The sequence below is a fragment of the Pristis pectinata genome, chromosome 8 (genome assembly GCF_009764475.1).
Source record: "Pristis pectinata isolate sPriPec2 chromosome 8, sPriPec2.1.pri, whole genome shotgun sequence".
Lineage (NCBI taxonomy): Eukaryota > Metazoa > Chordata > Chondrichthyes > Rhinopristiformes > Pristidae > Pristis > Pristis pectinata.
This window is the reverse complement of record NC_067412.1, coordinates 21394794-21416675: the sequence shown is the minus strand read 5'-3', so window position 1 is coordinate 21416675 and position 21882 is coordinate 21394794. Positions and strand designations below refer to the sequence as shown.

The following is a 21882-nucleotide window of genomic DNA, read 5'->3' as shown; positions in this document are numbered from 1 at the left end:
TCTATGCCAGTCGTGAAAGGACTACCCAAACCAATCCCACCTTCCAGGTATTGATCTATAGCTCTCCTCTTCAGGTAGACATCCAGGCACTTAATAAATGTGATGAGGGTTTCTGGCTCAACCGTCCTTTCAGACATTGAGTTTCAGACCACTACCACCCACTTGGTAAAAGAGATTTTCCTCATCTTTCCTCTAATCCTTCCACCAATTGCTTTAAATCTATGTCCCCTGGATTTTGAAACCTCAGCCAAGGGAAATGTTCTTCCTGTTTACTCCATCTAGGCCCTTACAGTTTTATATAGCAAAACGTTTTTCAAAATGTTGCCTTTTGCAACTATGAGAAACAAAGAAAGCCTTGCTTTAACATCTCACCTGAAAGGACACACCTCTGAGAGTGTTGCATTCTTCAGGACTGCATCAGTCTAGTCTCTAGGGTAAGGGGGAAATTCACAACATTTTGGCTCAGAGGCTAGAGTGAAGTACCTTGACACTGATAAATGTTAGTAATCAAGAAATAGAAATCCAGGCTAATATTTTGAACAGACTTTCTAAACTTCTCTGAATGACTGTGATCTAATTCACAAGCTTTCATCATTACTGAACTTTTTTTTTGAGGGGGTTGAAATCTCCAGCTGTCAAACAGGGAATTATGCGAGAGCTGATTGGTGGTATAGAGACACGGCCGTTCTCTCCCAGCGCTTTGTTGAGTTGGAGGAGACGGGTAGAGAAGTGAAGAGCAACTTAACTGGAGTTTTAAGGTAAGTGCAAGTTTTCCAACCGGCTGATTGTCGCAGGCAAAGGGAGGGATCACCTCCCCAGCGATGAGAGTGTGCTTGCCGGTTCCCAACATTAATAAACGTATAAACTAGATGCTTTTTTTGTCTCAACAAAAAAAGATGGTGAAATTGACTGGAAGTTATTTGTATTATTTTCAGTTTTACAACTCTACACATCCAGGTTTTTATTTTTTTAGCCAAAGGTTTCGAGTGCAGTAACTTTTAACATCCCTAAGCATTTGGTTCCGTAGGTCGAGGTTCCAAATTGTTAATATTAAAACATAAATTATGTACTTTATTGAATTACTTTAGTGGAGTCACATTGATGCAACTTACTTCCTATTTCAATAGATCGGTTGATTTCGATTAAATGCTAATTTATATTTAAAATGGCTAAATCTGCACTGCCCTGAGACAACTATGTGTAAGCACAAAAGATATATTCTTCTTACGTTTGCAATACACTAACAAAATCTTGCGCTCTCGCAGTCCCAGAAGTAACCGGGGCTGTAGGACTGCCCTGTTGGACTCCGCGGGTGAGTGTGGCAGAACTTAAATCTCTTAGCTGTACGGTGAATACTTGTATTATTTCCTACACTTCTGGAAGTACAGTGAGGAAAAAAAACTCAGAAGGGAAACTGAATTGCCTTAACGACTCTAAATAACAGTAATGAGGAAGATATAAATGGAATAGAGGCTGCTAGAGATGTAAATGGAATACATCCTCTGCACTACGTTTTACTGCTTAATGGTCCCCAAACATTGCTGAGTTACTTTAGACCGTCTTTGCGACGAGTTGTCAAAACAAGTTGTCATTGGATGTAGATGACTGACAGTATTCAAAGATGAGCAGAAGTTTTTACTCGTGTTCTGTCCGACATTCATCCCTGTTCATTTCTCCATTTGCTGTTTGTGGGACCTTGTCACATCCGTTAACTGCCGTGATTTTCCTGTATGGTAACACTATTAGACTTCAAACGTTATTTAGTGGCCATAAAACTCACTGGGAAGTTCTGGGGACATGAAAGCTGCTATATAAATGCTGTGCTTTTGCTTGCACCTACTTCAGTTACTGGGGATCAAAGATTGCAAGGTTCATCCAATGTCAATTACCTCTTGAAGTGAGTCAGAATAAATTCAGATTTTATTCCTTAAAGATCTTTGAACAATCTATAATTTCAATGCCATAAACAATTGTGTTATTTGGGGAAAATATAATGGGACTAATTGTTATCCTTATAAATCGGGGTAAAAGTTTCTGGAATTAACGATCGCTTAACCTAAAAAAACTTGAACATTGCAATAATAATGGCAGCATCTGAAGAGGAATATTTGTGCACATATATTAGGAACCATAGAACCAGTCAAAAGCATCATTAGCAGCAAGGGGTTTCATTCCGACAGTCTGCACCTAGCCAGTGAGCACTACCCTGTAATGCTGTTCAGTACCCAGCTACCATAATTCCTTACTGTGCAGCAACCATCCTGTCCTATCCAGAATAGAACTACAGGGGACAATGGTACCTCCACATCTGCCATGAGACACAATCACCTATATCCACAGCACACTCACAAAGATAAGGTAGAACCAGAGACAGCAGTGGGGGAGGTGGGGTTGGGGTTCACTAGGATATTCAGTAGGATCACAAGTTGGGACTTGAAACAAAGTTATTGGCCTCAGATCAGTCAGATGGTTGGTTTCTGTACACGCCAGAGAAAGCCTGCATGCTGCACAAATTCACAATCTTTGGAAGTTTGCACATGGTGGATGAACAGCAAAATAAAAGGCTCTTCTCATCTGTTTAAAGCCACTGTGACAGACGACCAAGGAAACTGGGATAAGTGCTTCATTTGGCCTGCTCATTGCTATCAACCGATCCACAATCCTCCTTCATGTTGCTGCCTTTGCCAGACCCATGATAAAGGCTGTTGACATTGATCTGTACGTGCAGGTGAAAACATATTGTAAATTGGTTTATTATTGTCACATGTACTGAGGTACAGTGAAAAGCTTTGGTTTGCATGCCAACCAAACAGATCATTTCATTAAAACAGTGCATTGAGGTAGTACAATGGAAAACAATAACAGAATGCAGAATAAAGTGTTACAATTACAGAGAAAGTGCAATGCAGGCAGACAATAAGGTGCAAGGTCATAACGAGGTACATTGTGAGGTCAAGAGTCCATCTTATTATACTAGGGGACCATTCAATAATCTTATAACAGCAGGATAGAAGCTGTCCTTGAGCCTGGTGGTATATGCTTTCAGCCTTTTATATCTTCTGCCTGATGGGAGGGGGGAGAATAGAGAATGTCTGGGGTGCGTGAGGTCTTTGATTATGTTGGCTGCTTTACCGAGGCAGTGAGAAGTGAGGACAGAGTCCCTGGAGGGAAGGCTGGTTTCCGTGATGTGCTGAGCTGTGTCCACAACTCTCTGCACAACTCTATTGTGGACAAAAGTGCAAAATGGGAAAACATCAGTTCCTTAATGGTAAAGCAGTAATGAACATACATCATTGTTCATCAACGTGCCAACCCCTCGTATCTCTTTAAGATTTCTTAAATTATTCCATCTTGAGAAAGACTGATAAGGAAATCGATGTGCATGCATGTTTTGCAGTTTGTGCTGAACAGGTAACGATGTATGTGTGTTCAAAATCTGTTTGTGAAATTCAGTTGCATTGAAGATAATGGAATCAAAATTCAATAGCAGGGTCTAACGCACACGTGTTACTACAATCAAAGTGTAGCATATATAACAGAAGGCATATTTTTATTAATGCTGTCATCTTCCAAGAAGGAAAAGCTGCCACTTCCAAGGAGTTGCTTTTGACCAATGTGTGAGAGAGCAAGCCAGCAGATTCTTGACGCTTTTGAAGATCCTTTCGTGAAGTTCACAATCTTGTCCTAAGGAGTTGTGATATAGGAGGCCGGAGTCTGAATAGCAGCTGTTTATCCTATTTTCTCCTGCTAAAAGAGAGGCAAAAAGCTACAGAGGGATTGTTGAAAAAGAATATGCTTGTTGGTAGATCATCATAAACTGTGTTTGCTGAGAGAGTAAAGAAGTAAGTTACAAGCTGGATACAGAATTGTTCAGTGGAAGGATGTAGAATTGTTGGTAACGAAACTGAGGAAACAATGCTCAGCTGTTGTAACCGTTTGAGATTTCCTTCCAGATGAAAACTGAATGTCATTGGTGCCTATAGAAAGGCTACAGGTAAATCATATTTGACTCATCCACTGGAGTTCTTTGACAATGTGAATAGTAAAAAAGGAGGGACCAGTAAATGCTGTGTATTTAGCTTTTCAAAAGTTCCCACCCACGAAGATGGTCAAGAAAGTTAGAGCACACAGATCTGGGAGCTATATTCTGCCATGGATTGAGAATTGGTTATGGGACAGAAAGCAAAGAGTGGGGATAAATGGATCCTCCTGGGGTTGGTAGACCTTGACTATCGGGTATCAGAGAGATTAGTCCTTGGACCTCAGTTATTCACAATCTATTACAACAGTTTGGCTAAGAGGACCACATGCAAAACTTCTAATGATACAAAACTAGGTGGGATTGTGATGGGGGAGGATATCAGGAGGCTTCAGAGGACAAGCTGCTTGGATGGCAAGAACATGGTGGATGCAATATAATGTGGTAAGATGTGAAGTTATACAGTTTGGTGTGCAAAACAGGAAAGTAGAGTATTTTTTAATGCGAGGGATTGTGTAACATTAATGTTCGAAGGGACTTGGCTGTCTTTGTACACAGGTCACTAAAAGCCAACATGCAGGGGAGGCAAGGGTTTAGGGAAGCAAATGGTACACTAACCTTTATTACAAGAGGATCTGACTGCGGGATTAAGGAAGTCTATTGCAGTTGGATGGGGCCTTGGTGAGACCAACCAGGAGTATCATGTAGTTTTACATACTTGGACATACTTCCACAGAGGTACAAATGTATGGAGGGATGTACAGAGGGATTTTGGGATCCAAGTCCATACCTCCCTGAAAATGGCTATGCACGTAGATAGAGTGGTAAAGAAGGCATACAGCATGCTTGTCTTCATGGCTAGGGGCATAGAGTATAAGAGCCAGGAAGTCATGAGGCAGTTGTATAAACTCTGGTTAGGCTGCACTTGGAGTATGCATGCAGTTATGGTTGCCCCATTACAGGAAGGCTGCTGAGGCTTTGGAGAGGGTGCAGAAGAGGTTTACCAGGATGCTGCCTGGATTAGAGGGTATTAGCTATAAGGAGAGGTTGGACAAACTTGGATTGTTTTCTCTGGAGCGTTGGAGGCTGAGAGGAGACCTGATAGAAGTTTATGAAGTTATGAGTGGCATAGATAGGGTAGCCAGCCAGAATCTTGTTCCCAGAGTAGAATTGTCGAATACTAGAGAGCATAGCTTTAATGTGAGAGGGGGAAAATTTAAAGGGGATGTGCGGGGCAAGTTTTTGTACATGGAGAGTGGTGGGTGCCTGGAACACGCTGCCAGGGCTGGTAGTGGAAGCAGACCTGAGAGTGGCATTCAAGAGGCTATGAGATAGGCACACGAATATGCAGGGAATGGAGGGACGCGGATCAGGTGTAGGCAGAAGGGATTAATTCAATTTGACATCATGCTCAGCACAGACATCGTGGGCTGAAGGGCCTGTTCCTGTGCTGTACTCTTCTATGGATTCACATTCTTCTAGGGATCGACAGGCTGGGCACAGGGAACATGTTTCCTTTGTTGAGGAGTACAGAATCAGCAGTCACAGTCTTAAAGGGTGCTCCATTTAGGATTGAGATGAGGAGAAAATTCTTCAAGCAGAAGGTGGTGAGTCTTTGGGATTCTCTACCCTGGAGAACTGTGGAGGCAGTTCACTCAAAACAGTGATCAATATATTTCTGGGTATTAAGGAAATCAAGGGATAAGGGGAGAGTGCAGGAAAGTGGTGTCGATGTAACAGATCAGTGATGATTGTGATGAATAGCAGAACAGTTTTGGTGGACCAGATGGCCCACTGCTGCTCAGATTCCTTATGTTCTTATGTGAGTCATAGGTTAAGATGTGACTAGAATGAGGGCAGATGGTCTGCTGAACAATTGTGATTATTGGGTGAATGAGGGATCCACTTTTCCCAAATATACGTAAGTGAAGACCCACACTTACCCTTCGTGACTTGGTCAGGTCAGTAAGGCAATTCTTGTTTGTGGTCTGGCAGTGGCACCCGAGATCTTGCTCTCTCTGCTATTTCTCCAAATCTGCTGTAAGAACTCTTTTGGCAACTTCATTCAACCAGGTGGAAACTGGATGTCTGTTCTCTCAGCTGCTGAATTACATCTCCACAGATGTATCTGGGACCCGATGATTTCCAAATCACCTCCAACATTAACATATTTGCAGGAAAGAACAGGAATATTTTAACATATTTGTGTTTTGTTGTGGTTCTGTGGCCTTCTGTTTGCTGGGTGCTCTCCTTGAACATGTTTCAGGAGTGACCTTTGCTGGGGAAGCATTTCTTTTTTTCACAAGGAAGAAAAAGCTTTTAACATTAATTTTTCACTTCATTCAAATCTCTGGAGAATGTTCCAGCATTCTGTTTGGAAATTCATGTTCCATGTTCATGTCCCCCACCTCCCTCATCTGCTCCATTTCTGCAACAAACAAGATGAGTTTTGTTTCTTGGCTGACAAAGCAATGTAAATAGCAAAGTGTGGGCAAAAGGGCTCATTTTATTCACAGACTCACCCTTACACTTACAAAAATATTTGCTATTCACAATTATTGAATGGGAAATGTTTTATTCATATCCATTGGGTAGTGAGAAAGAGCCAGTGGTGCTGATGTGCCCTGAGCACTTTGATCAGTTGTGCAGTGATGCAGTACATTGATAATTCTAGGACTTGAGGGCAGACCACCTCTCCCTATTGTCCCTTTTTGTTTAGCAGCCCCAGTGTGGAAAACTGGGCTCTATACTAATCTACAATGCCCTTGGAATGGTTGCCTACATTAATATAGTTCTGGTTCTCTAGTTTCAATTGTAGAGCAATATTATGTGGTGTGCAATTTTTAAAAAATTGAATATCAGAATGGATACAAATGAAAGAGACCAGCACATGAAATCCAGAGCTAAGGGAATAGAGATGGCATTCAGCTTTACTGGGACTACTCTATCTTTAGAAGTATCATTTGATTGACAAATTGAAGATTGTGAAATTTGGATCATGAAGGTACACATGTCGGTACAGTGTGAAATTCCAGACAATGGTTATAGCTTGAAATTATCCTCCAATCTCTTATCACCACATTTTTGTTTTGACTAACAGGTTGATTTGGATACATCAGGAAAAAAGTCTGGTTGTGCCAGGTAATATGATGTTATTTGTGGTTATTCTGTTAAGCTTTTTTCCAATATTTAATGATGTTCTTGGAAGGTAAATTTAGGTGGTATGTAAATCCTTGCATTCCTTCCCCAACTAACCATCTCTGGCTCACTCTCACTGCTGGTATAGATCACAGGTTCAAGTTCCACTCCAGAGAGGTGAGCTCCTTAATCTGACTGCTGATTCAGTGAAGGAGGTTGCACTTTAGAATATGCAGTCTTTTGGCAAGACATTAAACAGAGGTCTTCTCTCATCCCTCAGATGGATATAAAAAATGACATTGTATTATTTGAAGATCAGTGGAATTTTCCTGCTGTTTTGCCAATCATTTATCCCTTAACCAGCCCCATCATATAGTTCTGATAACAAGCCATCAAGCTGTAATGTTAACTCTCTCTCGGGCGGTGCCTGATCTATTGAGTATTTCAGCTCTCCCGTTTTCTTTCTCCAAAACAGATATTTAATTTTTTTGTGTACGTGTAACTTTGCTTTTGTTCACATTAGTCGCTGTGATTATACTTGCACTTTATTGACTCGGAATGATCTTGGGATGTTCTTTGGGCACGAAAGGCTCCATATAAATGTAGGTACTGTAGCGGCTAGCTACACTACTATAAAATAAAGACACGGAGTCGGTTGCTTGGAGTCAGAAGTCGATTGCTCGACAGGGGCGCGGTGCGCCTTTTATTCTCAAAACTCTTCCCGTGCTCGGGCTTTCCTAGCCCAACAATGGAGAAGAAGGAGAGCCCCGCACCATCTTGGGTCGGGGCCTCCGATGACGCTCGCGATCTCGGGAGCCAGTTCGATACTGGTAAGGTGAGTCGCCACATAACCACGCACCCCCCCCCCCAGAACCGGCGATACCGTTGCGACACCCAGAATTAAATAAACTATGACTTGGGTGGCCTGCCCCTACGTCGTGATCGCTGGACCACCACCGGTTAGTCCAGATGTAAATGAGCTGGCTTCAGCTGGTCAATTGTAAAAACCTCCTTGTGCCCCCCAATGTCCAGCATAAACGTAGACCCATTGTTCTTGATGACCCGGAATGGCCCTTCGTATGGCCACTGCAGCAGTGTTGGGTGCGCGCCCCTCCTGACAAAGACAAACTTACAGTCTTGGAGGAACGTCGGCATACGGGTTGGGGCCTGTCTGTGTCGCGAGGTGGGTATTGGGGCCAGGTTGCCAAGTGGCTCGTGCAGCCGGTCGAGCGTCGCAGCAGGTTCTTCCTTTGGCCCCTGAGGGGCTGGTAGGTACTCGCCCAGGACGACCAAGGGCATTCCATAGACCATCTCTGTGGACGAGGCATGCAGGTCCTCTTTTGGCGTGGTACATATCCCCAGCAGGACCCAGGGGAGTTTGTCCACCCAGTTGGGCCCCTTAAGGCAGGCCATGAGTGCCGACTTCAGGTGTCAATGGAACCTCTCCACCAGCCCATTGGATTGCAGATGATAGGCGGTGGTGAGGTGGATCTGGGAACCCCACAAGTTGACAATGGCAGACCACAGGCTGGAGGTGATTTGAGCTCCCCTGTCTGAGGTGATATGGGCCGGGACACCGAAATGGGCCACCCAAGTTGACAAAAGGGCCCGTGCGCAGGACTGGGTGGAGGTGTCCGCAAGGGGGATGGCTTCGGGCCAGCGGGTAAAGCAGTCGACAATCATGAGGAGGTACCGCGCTCCTTGGGAGACTGGGAGGGGACTGACAAGGTCGACATGAATATGGTTGATCCTCCGGCGAGTAGGTTGAAAGTCCTGCAGAGGGGCCTTGACATGCTGCTGTACTTTCGAGGATTGGCAGTGTGTGCAGGACTGGGCCCATTCGGAAACCTGTTTACTCAGGCCATGCCAGACGAACTTGTCGGACACCATCCGGACAGTAGTTGGGATGGATGGGTGTGCCAGACCGTGGATAGAATCAAACACCCATCGACGCCAGGCAGCTGGAACAATGGGGCAGGGTTTCGCTGTGCATCCGCCAAGGCGCCGAAATCCACCCCTGTGATAAAACTTGGATGGTGGGCCGTGAAAGTGCATCCACAACCATATTCTTTTTCCCGGACAGATGGCGGACATCAGTGGTGTGCTCCGAGGTGTAAGACAAGTGCCGCTGCTGCCATGCTGACCAGGGATCTGAGACCTTGCTGAAAGCGAAGGTCAACGGCTTGTGGTCGGTGAAAGCTGTAAATGGCCTGCCCTCTAAGAAGTATTGGAAGTGTCTGATGGCCAGATACAATGCCAACAGCTCGCGGTCGAAGGCACTATATTTGAGCTCTGGTGGTCGAAGGTGTCTGCTGAAGAACGCCAGCGGTTGCCAACGCCCTTCGATGAGCTGCTCTAGAACGCCTCCAACCGCTGTGCTGGAAGTGTCGACCGTGAGGGCAGTCGGGACATCCATACGAGGATGCACCAACATGACCACGTCCGCCAAGGCCTGCTTGGTTTTGACGAACGCGGTGTCAGCCTCCTCTGACCAAACAATGTCCTTGCTTTCGCCCGACAGGAGAGCAAACAACGGGCGCATGATGTGGGCCACAGATGGTATGAACCAGTGATAAAAGTTTACCGTATGGAGAAATTCCTGCAGGCCCTTGATGGAGGTGGGTCTGGCGAAGTGGCGGATGGCGTCGACCTTTGCAGGCAGGGGCGAGGCGCCGTGTTTGTCGATCCAATGGCCCAGGAAATTGATTGCTCGAGCCCGAACTGGCATTTGGCTGGGTTGATGGTCAGGCCGAAATCCCTCAGGCGAGAACAGAGTTGGCGGAGGTGTGTGAGATGTTCCTGGCGGCTGCTGCTGGCGATCAAGATGTCGTCGAGGTATATGAAGACGAAGTCAAGGTCGTGCCCGACCGCGTCCATCAGTCATTGGAAAGACTGAGCAGCATTCTTGAGGCCAAAGGGCATCTGGACGAATTCAAAGAGGCCGAAAGGTGTGATCAGCGCCGTCTTTGGAACGTCGTCCGGAGGCACCGGGATCTGGTGATAGCCACGGATGAGGTCGACCTTGGAAAAAATGGACCGCCTGTGCAGGTTGGCAGCGAAGTCCTGAATATGTGGCACGGGGTACCGGTCTGGGGTAGTTATGTTGTTCAGGCGTCGGTAATCGCCGCAGGGTCGCCAGCCTCCGGCTGCCTTGGGGACCATGTGTAGTGGAGAGGCTCATGGGCTGTCCGACCTGCGGATGATCCCCCACTCCTCCATCTTCTTAAATTCCTCCTTCGCGAGGCGGAGCTTGTCCGGGGGTAGCCGTCGGGCGCGGGCGTGGAGGGGTGGGCCCTGGGTGGGGATGTGACGCTGGACGCCGTGCTTAGGCAAGGTGGTGGAGAACTGGGGCATTAGTACAGACGGGAGCTCTGCCAGGACCCTGGCAAACTCGTTGGTCGACATGGTGACGATGTCGAGGTGTGGGGCTGGTAGCTTGGCCTCACCCAACGAGAATGTTTGGAAGGTCTTGGCATGTACCAAACGCTTACCCCACAGGTCAACCAGCAGACTGTTGGCGCGAAGGAAATCTGCCCCGAGGAGCGGTTGTGCCACGGCGGCCAGGGTGAATTTCCAGGTAAAGTTGCTGGTGCCGAACTGGAGGTGCACCAAACGTGTGCCAAAGGTCCGGATGGCGCTGCCGTTGGCGACTCTGAGGGCAGGTCCTAGTGTGCGGTTGCGAGTCCCGTGGCTGTTGGGAGGCATGACGCTGACCTAGGCCCCGGTATTTACCAGGAAACGACGGCCGGAACGCCTGTCCCACACATGCAAGAGGCTCTCTGGGTGGCCAGCCGCTGTAGCCATCAGCGGCAGCTGGCCCTGGCGTTTCCCAGAAACCCGCATGGTAGCCGGCATCTGCGGGCATCTGCGCCCCACCGCTGGTGGTAGAAACACCATTGGTCGGTCGGTGTCTCAGACCTGGTGGTGGGTGGAGTGCGGTTGATTGCCGGGTCTGGCCTGCTGGGCCGCTGCGTACGTGGCATGGCAATGTGCTTGACAGACGCCCCGCTCTCCTTCTTCGCCCGCCAAAGAACATCAGCACGGGCGGCCACCTTCCGGGGGTCGCTGAAGTTGGCATCCGCCAGGAGCAGGTGGATGTCATTGGGTAACTGCTCCAGAAAGGCCTGCTTGAACATCAGGCAGGGTTTGTGGCCATCTGCCAGGGCCAATATCTCATTCATGAATGCAGAGGGGGATCTGTCACCCAACCCATTGAGGTGGAGGAGGCAGGAGGCCCGTTTGCGTCGGGAAAGGCCGAAAGTCTCAAGAAGGAGGGTGTTGAACTTATCATATTTCTCCTCCTCTGGGGGCGCCTGGATGAAGTCCTCGACCTGGGCTGCGGTGTCTTCGTCGAGGGCGCTCACCACGTAGTAGTACTTGGTGTCGTCCCTGGTGATCTGGCGAATCTGGAACTGGGCCTCGGCCTGGTCGAACCAGACACGTGGCTGGAGGGTCCAAAGTTTGGGCAGTTTAAGGGCTACTGCCTGTACCTCTTGCTGCGCAGGCATCGTGGGTCCAAAAACGTTTGGGCCCATTGGGGTCACCAATGTAGCGGCTAGCTACACTACTATAAAATAAAGACACGGAGTCGGTTGCTTGGAGTCAGAGGTCGATTGCTCGACAGGGGTGCGGTGCGCCTTTTATTCTCGAAACTCTTCCCATGCTCGGGCTTTCCTAGCCCAACGATGGAGGAGAAGGAGTGCCCCGCGCCATCTTGGGTCGGGGCCTCCGACGACACTCACGATTTCGGGAGCCGGTTCGATATTGGTAAGGTGAGTCGCCATAGTACATAAAAATTAATTCCCTGGTTGTTAATGCTGAATGTGCTACATTGTAGTATTTGAAGTTGGGTCAGTGGAATCAAGTTTCTAGAACCCACAACTACTATTGTATTGGCACATTTACCATTACCCAGCAGGGTGAATTTCTAACCATAGACCTTTCTTTTTTTCTGGCTTGTTATGATTATACTTGCTGCAGTAGACAAGTAAAATGTAAGTGTTAATGGAGAAGGTTTAAGCAAAACATTTTTGGCACCTAAACCATAGGTAGCTATGAAAAGTTAAATGGTAATAATTTAAAGTCTCTGGATGGTTAGCCCTGTCAGTTGAAAACCCATCTACTTTACTTAGAATCAGTATATAGTACTTGTAAAGTTTATCATATCTCAGGAAGAGAGTTCCTGCTTCTTGCATTAGTGATGAAGGGTAGCCCAGCTATCCCAGAATGACATCCCCTTCCCATAGATGTTAAAATTATAGGCATCTTTTCTTCTGTGCAGGTACACAAAACCCTTTCTTTAAATCTTTAACACACAATCTCTTATTCAACTTTACAAGATTCAGACATGGGTCCCAGAACAGTCAGTTAAAAATAAAGCAGCATAATGAGGTCTCATTGGACAGCTGCAGTCATTGAGCCACAGGAATCATTGGAGAGATCAGAATTCTTCAGGGAACCAGATAAGAGCTGCAGTTTGCACATTAAAGCCAGCAGGTTTAAATTACTGTACCTATCAATGTTTGGAACTGAGTGTCAGAGCAAGCTGGAGGAGTTGCAAGGCCCTCTCCTGCTCCTATCTCTTATAAACTTACATTTCTGGGAGTGTGACGAACTCAGTTTATGTGATTTTAATGTGAATGCAGCTGGAGAGGAGTTACACTCACTTGCTGTATAATTTGGTGAGTGGAGGAGATATCAAATAACAAGATCTCTCTCACCTGAAAAGCATTTAATTAGCATTTGGAATCTGGAGGTTTGGCTACTCTTTCAGGAGATGCAGAAGGAGCAAGACCTGTACTCTGAAAATTGAACTTTTATTATGCCCTTTTCTGATTGGATCTGGGTGGCACCGGAGACGATAACCTTTATTCCAGAAAGTGTGCTCATAATGAAAGGCACAAATGATAATACAATTGTTTTGTTATTATTGTTGCATGGATCAGTGCTCTTGCTCTCATCTGCTTTAAGAAGTGGCCCCTGATAAATGCGAAAAAACATCCTAGAAATGCTGAAACAAAATATGATGCACTTGTGCATCAAGTGCGTTATATAAGTAGATCATCAGCGTGTATTGTTGACTTCAACATAACAAAGGCGACCGGAAGCCTTGGTTTTACCCCTACACAATGGCACGGAATAAATAATGAATGTATATAGTTACCACATTATGTATAGTTTTTGGCTGCCACATTGTGGGAAGAATTTAAAAGCAACACAATGTAGTTGTAAACTAACGAGGAGTCAGTTAAAGAGAAGTTCAGTTGAAAAAGGGATGATTTGTTAAAAGGCTACTATTGGTTCAAGGGCTGTGATAAATCAGGATTAAAAGTATTAGCGTGATCTTATTAAGAAGGCTCAAGTTTAAAGCAGTCACAAGTGAAATAAAGATGAATATGCAAAAAACTTTACACAGAAGGATTGGATGTGTTATTCTCAGCTATAAATATTGCCCTTCAAAGATTATTGGGTAATTCCTCTAAAAAGTGGTGTATTAATGGGAACAGTGGCTCATGGAGAGAAATACTGGAGCTGGGCTGGTTGTTTTCAATGCTTAACAGTCCATTGGGGTAACATTCAAATCTGGAGGGGCTCACAATGGAACAGGAGCAGAGTGGCTGATGAGTATAAGCATTACTTGTTTCTAGTCCTCTCTCTCCACTGATATGGATTTTAAACTCTGTGAATCTAAAAATGAAATGTGGTGGTTCAAGCACCTAGTTATGCTTGTTTAGCAACATTTCTAGGTATAAACTTATGTTGCAGTAGAAGAAATGTTGCAATGGTCCTTGATGTATATGGTATATTTTGAAGTCTTTGAGGATTTTTAGATTACCTGGCCAGAAACAACAAATGTGCAAAATATTTACTTGAAAAAATATTGCACTCAAAGATTGAGTGTAGCCATGTTGCAATATTTATTGCATTGCAGTTAGATGATAAAAGAACTACTGTTTGAACAGCCCAGTGCTTAGATATAATAAATATTTAGTAGATGGACTTGAGTGAAAGAACACAGTCTCATCTATACCAGAATATAATCCTAATAGTTAGAACCTGATTGTGCTGGCAAAGTTCACATCCAAGACTGCCTTCAATTTTCAGATGCTTAATCAAAGGACCCAACAGATTATGCATATTGGGGCAAATGTATAGCAGCTACAAAGGACTTTTTGTTGATGAGTTTTGGGCTGTTTTACATTCTTTAGTCTTAGTTTGTCTTCTGGAGGATGTCTCAGACATCAAACCTTTAATATTCCTGGAAGGTAGAGTGTCACTTTTCATTCATCCCCTTCCTGAAACAACCTGCACTGACACACAAGTGGTTGTATAAATATAGCTTTAATAATATAATGTTGAATTATTAATTCCACTTATCTTTAGACTTCTCTCTTTTGTGCATTATACCTTGACATGGTGGGCTGATGAACTTGCTCCTAACTGGCTTCTGAAAGCCGAGAAGTAACTTGCTGTTCTGATGAAAGGTCTTTGACCTGAACGGTTAGTTCTGTTTCTCTTTCCACAGATGCTGCCTGACCTGCTGAGTGTTTCCAGCATTTTCTGTATTTACTCTATGTGCAGAGTTTCATCCCTTTAGATTTAGTTATTTTATTCAAGCTGCTGAATACACATTTATAAAATTAACCCTGAAAGAGGTCAATAAAAATGCACCTGCCAAAACAAAAGTGAATAATAATGTCTCCAAAAGCATCAGAGGAGAATAACTATCAACTATGCACATTCAAATATTTAAATACCACTACATGAATTAACATTCCACCCTTTCTACTATCCCCACCCCCTCACAAATGACATTAATTCAACATTTAACAAAATATTTCCAAACTGGAAATCTCCTTTCCCTATGGTAGACCATCGAACCTCCATGCACGATCTATTTCTGTCTACTAGGGCGGAATGGATAAAACAAAGGGACTATCTGTGAAAGGGTTAATCCAGGGTTTCCATGGGGATAAGCTGTTGAAGTAATCTGGTTGATAGATCAATGAAGGAAGAGAGAGAGAGAACATGAAGAAAGAATCTTAAGAGCAGTGAGATGAGGGCTGTTTGAGAGAGAGAACACAAACAAAGGAAAGTAAGAGCTGCAAAATGCTGAGCTGCAGGGAATGCCCAGCAGGTCAGGCCTTGCTGGTGGATAGAGAAACACTGAGCCAATATTAAAGATGGATAACTTACAGCAGAATTGAGATACAAGAAATTCTGCAGATGCTGGAATCTGGAGCAATACACAAAAAGTGCTGAGTTCCTCCAGCACTTTTTGTGTATTGTTACAGCAGAACTGTCTTGTTTTGATACAAATAACAAAAGCACATTACTTGAGGCTGCTGAATTCAATTTTGAGTCTGGAAGGCTACAGTATTCCCAGACAGAAGATGAGGTGCTGTTCCTTAAGCCTACATTGGGCCCTGTTATAATAGTGCTGGAGGCAATAGAAGTTGGGATGGAGACTTGAAATGGCAGGTAACAGGAAGCTCCAGGTCTGAACACAAGTGGTCTTTAAAGTGGACACCCAGTCTGTGTTTGATTTCTCCAATGTAGGCCGCTTCTGCTGTAGATCATCCATATATAATATTGGCTCTGTTTTTCTCTCTGCATTAGCATAGCCTGAGTTGCTAGGCATTCCCCACAGCTCTGCATTTCATAGTGTCTATGTTCCTTTGTGTTTTTTTTCTCCTTAATTGCTGTGTTTTCACTTTGTTTGTGTTCTCTCTTTCTCTCTCTCTCTCTAAATGATCTTGTTAAACTATCAACCATATTACTTCATCACCAGTTTATCCCCAAGTGGCACCTTGGCCTCACCCTATCAGAGATATTTCCTTTGTTTTATTTGTCCCTCCCCACCCTCTCTGCAAATTAAAACTAACTTGTTTTCTCTCTTTCCCAGTTGTGACAACGGATCTTCAACTTGAAACATTAACTCACTTTCTCTATCCACCTGTGCTGCCTGATCTGCTGTCCGGATTTATCTCTTTTTATAGTCCAGCTGGGCAGATTTGCTCTGGCTTTATTTATTAAATTGTAGCCAGACAATCAGCTGTAATAGTTTCCACTGTCAATCTTGTGCTATTGCCTCTGGAACCTCCCTGGACCTGTCATTGTCCCTCGTCTGTTTTCAACTATATACTGCCTCTGTGCAATATGATTCAAAAATACATGAGAGGATTAGCAATGATATTCAGCTGTACATCATCCCAGTGTGCCTGAACCACACCCCTGTCTCAGACTTACCTCACCATTTGAACAGAAATTTTAAGAATACGGGAAGACTCACACAACACACGCCAGTCCTCATTGAGGGGTCAGCGGTGGAAAGGGTGAGCAACTTCAAGTTCCTGGGCGTCAACATCTCAGAGGACCTATCCTGGGCCCAATACACCGCTGCAATCATGAAGAAGGCACTACAGCGGCTCTTCTTTGTTATGTCACCAAAAATTCTTACAATTTTCTATAGATGTACGATGGAGGGCATTGCTGACTGGTATGGAAGCTCCAATACACAGGCTCACAAAAGGCTGCAGAGGGTTGTGGACTCAGCCAGTTCCATCACGGACACAACCCTCCCCACCATCGAGGACATCCAAGAGGCAGTGCCTTAAGAAGGCAGCATCCATCACTCAGGACCCTCACCACCCGGGATATGCCCTCTTCTCATTACGACCATCGGAGAGGAGGGACAGGAGCCTGAAGACCCACACTCAATGTTTTAAGAACAGCTTCTTCCCCTCCGCCATCAGGTTTCTGAATGGTCCATGAACACTACCTTGTTATTCCTTTTTTTGCACTATTTATTTATTTTTATAATTTATAATAATTTTATATCTTTGCACTGTACTGCTACTGCAAAACAACAAATTTCATGGCAAACGTCAGTTATAATGATTCTGATTCTGAAGACTGAACCCATTGTGTTTGATCTCTGTTATTAACTGAGCTCTCTGGATACCATTCCCACCTCAACAAATTTTCTGAAATTGAGCCAAGCAATTCATACTTGTGGTGCGAGATTTCACTTGGTGATTATCATACATCTGTTCTCTCACTGAAACTGGGTATTCCCACCACTGTGCTCTATGTCATGGCTGGGTGACTGTGCTCCTAGCTCAGCCGATCTGCTGCTGAAACCCTCACTCAGTCCTTCGTTACCTTTAGAATTGGCTATCCTAATGATCTCCTAGCCCGTCCTCTGTTTTCTGGCCTACATAAATGTGCTTATCCAAACCTCCGCTCCACAACTTGCTCTGGGTTCATCCCATCGAATCTGTGCCAAGCCACACTGACAATACTCATCTGACAGTGCCTCAGCTTCAAAATCCTCATTCTTGTCTCAAAGTTCCTTGGCCCCTATAACTCTCCCTACCCCTCACTCTGCCCAACACCAATCCCTGCCATGCAACCTCTTTCTTTCAGTCTGACAGTCTGACAAACCTTTTTAGATGTCTGTTTTTTCCAATTTTGGTTTCTTGCATATGCTTAGCTATGAAATTAAGACTGACAAAAAATAGTGGTGTTTTATGAACACAGTTTTTGCTGTAAAAATTCCTCGAAATGGGTGCAACATTCAAGAAGACGAATGCTTTGAGTTGGTCTCTTTGTGGAGAAAGGTTGCAGATATGAGTATGTAGAGTTTGTGTTGGGACTGTTCAGCAGGATGTTGGTCCAGGCAGTGGGATGTCTGCTTCTGACAGCCATTGGTCCGATTTCTGGGAGCTCCCAGGTAGCAAGGGTCAGATTATAGCTCCTCAGTTTCTCTCCTTGAATGAGAGTCACGGGCAAGGTGATAAGGCAGTCCTCCTAGCATGCAGTAATCTGGATGGAAGAGAAGTGATATTTAGAGGTAGCACTGAGTAAAGATATCATGTCTGAGCCACAAAACCAGGCAGAGATCTGCATAGTGCTCTATCTGTGGTTGAAAACCAATTGGATGTATCTGGAATTCTTTGCAATTCTCACACATGAGTGGGTTGTCAAGGGATGCACGAGGCATATCCATGCTTCTGATACAGCAGTGAAATTATATTTATATAACCCCTTAAGTAGCCTTCAGACAACCCAAAGTACTCTACAGCTAATGAGGTAATTTAGAAGTGTACACACTTTTTTTAAGGTTAAGGCAATGTGACAAACAGCTGGCTTAGATGAAGGTCTTACTGATAACAGAAAGATAGACTAGATAACATATATTAGTTTGAAGGACAGATACTAGTCAGGGCTGTGACAAAACTCCACATTCTGATCTTCCACTGATCCATGAAGGTAGCAGGTGGCTTATGTTTTACCTGAAACACAGAGTACTCCCTCAGTATAACACATAATGATCAGACTATATTGGGCTGGAACATCTGATCTGGCATTCACTGGGCTTTTAACTTCACTGTTAATGCAGAGTCATGCACCATTTGGCAAATTCCATCCCACTGGCAAATCCTGCACAGTGCAGACTTAATCAGCATGTACTGATGGTCACATAGCTGGTCTTCCTGTGCATTAATAACATGGGTTTTTCTGGTTGCAGTCGTAAAATTTTACCTCCATTGGCTACGAGGGTTCCATGTGAAATGAGACTGGACAGCCTGGCATTTGTCAACCAGGGAACAAAACTCAATGATTCTCTTCACTGGGTGTGGTCTAATTTATTACATTTAGGAAGAAAATATAATTATGGAAAACTATAGACTGCTAAAATCTGTGCAGATACTGTCACAAACACAACAAGCACACTGATACAACCTGCGTTAAAGTGAAGTTATCTCTAAATGAACTGTGTGTACTAGCTTTCATATTTATTAATTTGAAGCAAAAATTTGAACTAGGAAGTTGGTAATAAAAATATGGATGATGTTATATTGATCTAATATAATGCTGGGACTGGAGGTCTTGACTTATGAGGAGGGACTGGATAGGCTGGGACCATTTTTCCTGGCATGTTGGAGGCTGAGGGGTGCCCTTAGAGGTGTATAAAATCATGAGGGATATAGATAAGTTGGATGGTCACAATCTTTTTCCCAGGGGTATGGGAGTCTAAAACTGGCTGCCATTAGTTTAAGGTGAGAGGGACAAGATTTAAAGGGGAACTGAGGATCAAGTTTTTCACACAGTGGTGGTGGGTATATGGAACGAGCTGCCAGAGGAAGTGGTAGAGGCCGGTACAATTATAACGTTTAAAAGACAGATGGGCAGTTCATGAATAGGAAAGGTTTAAAGGGATATGAGCAAAATGCAGACAAATGAGACTAGCTGAGTAAGGCAGATTGGTCAGCATGGACGAATTGGGCTGAAGGGCCTGTTTCCAAGTTATATAACTCTATGGCTCTGCAATATTTTGCCATGCCTCACACATGACTTGTTCTATGTGAAATTGAAATCTTATGTGATATTGGCAGTTAGTTTTAAAGCACCTTGTTTCCATAAAGCTTTAGCTTGAAACTGAAGGTTAATAAATTGTCCAATGCATGCTCTATAAGCAAAGACTATGAAACATGAACAATACCATGAAAGGAAGCAGTAACTGCTTTGATAGCAGCTGAAGCAAGGTACCATAGTTATCAATTAGCTGAGTGATCACTTAATCTGTTTAATTTTAATGATGATATTAAAGAACTATTTCTATCGAGGGTGACCAGAGCAAGACTTCCAAAATTTTGATTCATGCCCAGTACAGAACAGCAATCAGAGCATAGGATGTACTGTTAGGATCCTGTGCCAGAAATAACTCCCAGCTTTCCCAATGGCATCTTGTATATACAGGTCACTTTTGCAAAAGAATCTCACAGGCTTTTAACATCCTAACAATACCTCATGGGGTACAGTATTGTTATGGTAGGAGGCAGGGTTCCAGACAATTGATCCGGAGGCATAAGTCTAAATACCTCCATGGATATTGAGTACTTTAAATCTGAGTAATGAAATAAATGTGCAATTGAAGCTCACCTCAGTAATGGTAACCATGCAGCTACTGGATGGTAGTAAAAACCCATGTGGTTCATTAATGGACTTTAGAGAAGAAAATCTGCCTCTCTTATCTGGCCTGGCTTATTTGTGACTTCAACCCACTAATGACTCTTAAATGCTTCCACAGTTCCGGGACAATTAGGGATGGACATTGAACACCATTGCAAGCATCAACCACATCCTGTGAATGAATACAAGAAAACTGGAAAAAAGTGCTTTGGAACACTTGCTGTTGAGACCATTTCTTCCTGCCCTCCACTCCTGAAGTACAGGACCAAGGCAAAGACCCCATTTCTTCAACCTGAGGCCTCCCACCAGTCAGCAATCCAGGTGGGGTGAAGCCTGGATCACTGGCAGTGGAAGTATCTTCCAATGCATAGGCCTGGAGATGCTGAGCTGTGAGCAATGCAATGAGTGGCTGAGCTGATTGGCACACTTAGTGGTCAGAAGGTTGGAACTTCATTTAGCACATGCTTCTGTCAAAAGACCCACCTTCTGACTGAATTGCAGGTAAATGCACTCCCATATGAGCCGACTCACTATTTTCAAGTCTGTGGCGTGGAATTCTACATGTGTGAAACCCACAGTGAAGTCCACAGCTTGTTCATTTGTTTCATTTCCTCTATTAGAAATGAGGTGTGTTCCTTCCTTTTAAAGTACAGCTCTACTGCAGCAGTGGAATTCAAACCGAGAGATATTGCTCATGAAACCTGTGTCAAAGAATAAAAGATGTGTGGAATATCAGGGACATTTTTCTTATTCACGCCCTTCTGAGCCTCTCCCATCTATTGTGGGGGATGGGGTTGCTGCAGTTGGATAAAAGTGGATATTTATGGGTCTCTGTAGTTGTGTTAACTGAAATGCGTGCATTGCATAATGTTGCTTGTGTGAATCTTTCACTTTTACAGAATTATTTCAGTTGGGAAGACCATCTGATTACAAGAGGTAAACTGCTGGTAGCTTCGGAGCAGTTAAGCAACAAGAGATACATTTCAAGAAAGATGATGTCATCTTTTCCCTCCTGTGAGACGGAAATCCCAACCTCCACATCTTACTTCATCCTCTTGCAGAAAAGAGCTCTGATTAAATGCAAAGCTGAAGTGTGTGTTCTCGATTGATTGATAGTTATAATCATGCAATTTTCAACCTTGTTGAGCAGAGTCTAGGTGTATAACTGCTCGAGTCTAGTTGTTGAAGTATTACACAAAAGAACTGCTGATACTGTAATTGCAATGTAAACAAATCATCATTGATGTGCACATAATGCAATGCCCAGTGGCTGTGAGAAGCTAATTTAAAACGTTCTGTATCCTTGTTTATGATTAAGCTCATAAATTATACAGAATATATTTTGAAAAATCATTTTACATATAGCAGATGTGTCATATTTAGTAGGGGGTCATTTAATATTTCAGGCTGCAAAATATTTACAGTAGTATTTCGCTGTGTGTAAAATTAATCTTATTTAGAAAGTAAATCTGTTCTTATTTTTAATCTTGTGCAATTGTGTGAACAGGTGATGCAGTGATGGGGGAGGGGAGAAACTAAGGAAATAACAATGTTCCCAGTATGTTCATAAGAATTTACTTTAGTATTAACCTTAGTATTAGCAACTTGTTCTAATCACAATTTACATATACCTTTCATGCAAAAAAAAATTAGTGTTGCTTTTCCTTCAGGCACTGGAGAGACACAGTTTGAATACATGAAATTTCTTGATGGTGTAAGTACAGGAGATTTCTTGTGTTTTGTGTGCTCCTTCTCATTGCACCTTTAATGCTGCTGCAAAGTGATGT

General features: G+C 43.9%; 1 protein-coding gene across 1 annotated transcript in view; it reads left to right on the top strand.

The window, feature by feature from the left end:
- The first annotated feature begins 693 nt into the window (after positions 1 to 693).
- arhgdig (Rho GDP dissociation inhibitor (GDI) gamma) overlaps positions 694 to 21882 on the top strand; it is a 69120-nt gene continuing 47931 nt past the window's right edge. The window contains exons 1-2 of the mRNA XM_052021324.1: positions 694 to 758; positions 7080 to 7120. The gene's annotated coding sequence lies outside the window, so the exon portion shown is untranslated. The remainder of the gene's footprint in view (positions 759 to 7079; positions 7121 to 21882) is intronic.